Source organism: Loa loa (genome assembly GCF_000183805.2).
Source record: "Loa loa unplaced genomic scaffold supercont3.136, whole genome shotgun sequence".
NCBI lineage: Eukaryota > Metazoa > Nematoda > Chromadorea > Rhabditida > Onchocercidae > Loa > Loa loa.
Genome location: NW_018108316.1, coordinates 47157 through 51911, shown reverse-complemented (window position 1 = coordinate 51911; position 4755 = coordinate 47157).

The window sequence follows — 4755 nt, the reverse complement described above, 5'->3', positions numbered from 1 at the left end:
GAAGAAAGAGAGAGAGACAGAGAGAGAGAGAGAGAGAGAGAGGAAGAGAAAGAGATGTTTAGGTACTTTTCATACATTATTTCTTCCCCTCAGCATTTATTCCATTTCCCCTTTGATTCATAACAAATTGAATAGCACTGAAAACAACCATATTATTAACTAAAACTTTTTTCTTTTCCCCGAATGTTTACAGAATTCACAGAGATAATATCTATGAAATATAATGAAAGTTGAACAAAGGTTCACCTGAAATTTACCTGAAGAAATTTGATATAGGTATGAATAATTTTTCAATATATCTTAATTTTATTCCAAAAATTTAAAGAGAAATTAGCAAAAGATTATTGATGTTTTTTCACTGTTCTTTTGAAAATATTGAACAAATAAAAATCTTGTTGTTTGTCTTTCAAAAAAATGATAAAAATAATTGATGAAATGAGAATTGAACAAAGTTTAATTCGAAAAGAAATTTCGAATTAGTTTAAATGCTTAAAAAAATGGATGAAATTAACTAAATACGAAATGAAATGAAGAGAGTCGAATTAGTTTAAATGCTTAAAAAAAATGAATGAAATTAACCGAATAGAACGAAATGAGAGAATTCCTTCGATCTATCTTATTTTAATTTTTAAAAGAATTACAAAAATATAAGTTCGATGAATAAAATGCAATAACAGATTTGGTGATTTTTTTTATCAAATTTAATAAAAATTTTACAAAAAAAATGTCAACATTTGAATGAGATAAAAAAAAATTGACAAATGTCTATATTGTTGATATTTATGTGATTTCAAATCTTTTTTTTTTTTTTAGCCAAGGAGAATTTTGGTTTTTATTTATAGCAAGAATTATAATATTTAAAAATAATAAAATTCCGTTAATTGTTAAAATAAACCTTAATATATTAGTTCATCAAATATTAATAAGAACAACTTCAATGTATATTTTCCATTCACTGCAGCACCACCGCTTTTACCTGTGGGACAGCGGTTAACCGATTGAAAATTACCGAGTTTATAGCAGAAGTGAAGGGAATTATTTACAGGGAAAAAATTCAACAGATATATATATATATATATATAAAAGGAAATTTCTGAGAAAAAAATGGAAATAATTTGTTTTTTAACAGATCTGTTAACAGATAAGAGTACAATTGTTCATTTATCAGTTCTAATCATTTTATCAGTCCTGATCATTATTAGACATTTCATATAAATAGTTACTCATTTATATGATATCATTATAATATAATATTTTCATCATTTAATACTTTAATGATTATATATAAAGTAACTATTGTAATTGTTTCAGATAATTGTAAAAGTTGAAACAAAATTGATTTTAAAAAAAAATTTTCCTAATTTTATGATTCGTGAGCGTTAAACGTTTCATTTACATTCATTTTTTGCATGCCTAGAAAGACATTTTTAAAATAATTAATTACAAATGGTATTTTAAACAAATGAACAAAGGGAAAATTTCACCTTCAAATATATATATATATACATACACACACATACATATACACATTCATATACACATACATAATTACAGCACAGCAGTAAACATCAAACAGCTGCCTTTCTGAGTGTCACATATTTACTGAATATATATATATATGCATGTGTATGTCATGCGTGTCACGCTCTTCGATCATACTAAAAGTCGATTCTTTCAATTATCGTTAAAAAAGCAATGCAAATATTGTAATATTCATAGTAAAAGTAAACAAAAAAAGGCCAAAAGTAAACATATAAACAAATAAATGTGTGAAGAGAAATGAAATGTAAAAATAAATTATTAAATAATGAATGGGATTGATCTGAATGAAAACATTGTAGATATTATCTGTTACCTTATTATTTTCAACAAATTAATGATAAAAATTCATAAATGCAAAAAGATAAATATAAATAAATTGAAATAATTAAATGAATAAAAAATAAAGGAAGTCAAAGGAATGATATGAATATGAAGAGAAAGTTTACAACTTCAATGATCAGTCATTTTATCTATCAAATAAATTCCTTCAAACATTCTCTGATTACTATTTGTTATCAAACAATTTTTGAATAATCATTCTATTCAATGGTAAAATGAAATGAAAAGAAGACAGGATGAAAAATCTCTGGACATATTTTAACCTAAATTTAACTTTAACAATCAAATTTTCAATATCTTCATTTTACTTAATTTCAGAATTTTATAGTTTCGCTAATTGAATCGATAACGATAGTAAAGATGAGTGAATTTTAGAGGGGAAAATATTCTGTAACCAAAATATCGCATGAATAGTTTTAGTCTTCTTAGAGTATAAATATAATTTCATCTTTACTTCGAATACATTTAAAACTTATGAAAATATTTAAATTATTAGAATTTAACATTTCCTAATTGCTATGATTTATTCATTAATTTCATAGTTTCTAATCGTTTCCCGTTTATCTAGAGATCAATGAAAAATTCCAAAAAAAATTTTCCAACAACTTCATTCTTTTGCCTTACAAATTATTGACGAATTAAACAAAGCTTAACATTTTCAAGCTATAAATAACTTCTTTCAAATGTATGATAAGAGATATACTGATAAGAGATAATTTGGATCAAAAAAAAACCTAAAAATAATGAATGTATGCATAAATGTTATTCCAGATAAAACATTTGATGAAACAATACGAGTAGTATGATAAAAATGTAAATGGTACTGTTGATAAGTTAAGCAAATAATGAAAAGCTTATCATTTCCAACAAACAAACCTTAAGCATTTATAAGAAATTTAAAAGGATTGATTCTGGAAAGGAATGTTTGAAGAAGCGAAAATTGTCAAATCAGTTTCCATCTCTACACCCTTTATATGTGTATGTATACGACAAAAGAGCAAACAAAAACCAGAATTCAAAATTCACCCAAACATATTAAATTCCAATGATTACAATATTTCTGAGTTATAATTCATCCTCAATTTAAATGTATTAAAATTTTATTATCAAAAATCAATTCTCAATTAATCATACACTAATATCAATTATCATTTAGATTTCAAGAAATTATTGAGAAATTTTAGCTAATTATAAAATATTCTCATTTTGTTCACTAAGAAATATCAGATGAAGAATAGAGAATGTTTATTATCGCGAATAATAACTAACAATCATATTTAATTACAATGTGATGATTAATGTTAACTGTTAAAGTCTTATCTAAGCCTAAAACTAATATCTTTTTTGATCAATAAAAGATTCTAAATATGATAATAAAGAGATTGGGAAGATTTCTAGGAAGTAATGATAATATCAAAAGATATAAATTATGAAAGGTTGAAAATATATATCGAGGAGATTTTTTAAGTAATAAAGAAAAATAAATTTGTTAAAATTATTAATTATTATTTCGATAAGATAAGATAAAAGCATATGTATAGAAGAATTTATCGATTATATCAAAAATTATATAAATTTGCATGTATTTGAAAATTAATTGTTATTAATTGCATAATTTTTACAGTATTTCTTAAACTGATTTCAAAAAAAAAGAAAAAAATCATTCTTTTCCTATAATATTATTCAAATTTATAAACAATACTAATTAATTGAATAACTAATTAGTAACTTATCGAAAATCCTAGTGTTACTCAAATTTACAAACAATACTAATTAATTGAATAACTAATTAGTAACTTATCAAAAGTTCTAATATTACCCAAATTTATAAACAACACTAATTAATTGAATAACTAATTAGTAACTTATCAAAAGTCCTAATATTATAGGTATAAATATTAGCGCATTTTTACCCATAAACGCTTATTAATATAATTAAATGTTTAATAGAGTTAAGCTAAAATTTCCATGATACATACATATATAGAGAGAGAAAGATAAGATAGAATTGTTATATAGATGGATTGATTGATATATAGATTAAAGAGAAAATAAATGAGAATGGTACACAAGAATGTAGATGACTGACTGTTTGATAGTTCTTTGTCACAATGGAATACAAAGATAAAAAGGGTTAATGTATAGTGTACACATACATACATACATACATACATACATACATCCACACATACACACATACACTCATATATACATACATACATACACATATATATACATGCATACATACATCCACACATACACACATACATATATACATACATACATACATACACACATACATACATACATACATACATACATACATACATACATACACATATACACTTTGTCATCGTCAATTAGCCTATTTGGAACATTTATTGCTGTCCATTTATCCGTTACCTTTTCCCCTATACCCATTTGTCATTTTCTCTCGAAAGAGTTGTTAATCACTTGTTAAAATGCTAACTAACTGTAATATCCACCCATTATTTCTTTATATTTTATGCTAAAACGGAAAATATAAAAAAGGGGAAATGATTCATTTCACTTTTTTGGATGAGTAATCGAATCAATCAATCAATCATAGAGTAAGTTTAAAATTTTGAAAATGAAATTAATTAAACCTTCCTAAATTAAACTCTTCATATCCATATTAAGATTGTATATTTTATAATTAAACATACAATTTATTTGCATTACTTTATTGGTAACTAAACGGATAACTAATTATTATTCATTAGTAATAATTCTGATTAAAGATTAATTAATGTAATCTATAATAAACAATATCTTTTTATCATTCATTTCCTATCTTATTTAACATTTTTTCACATTATTTCTACTTTTTTTTTTTTTTTTTGTTCTTTAATT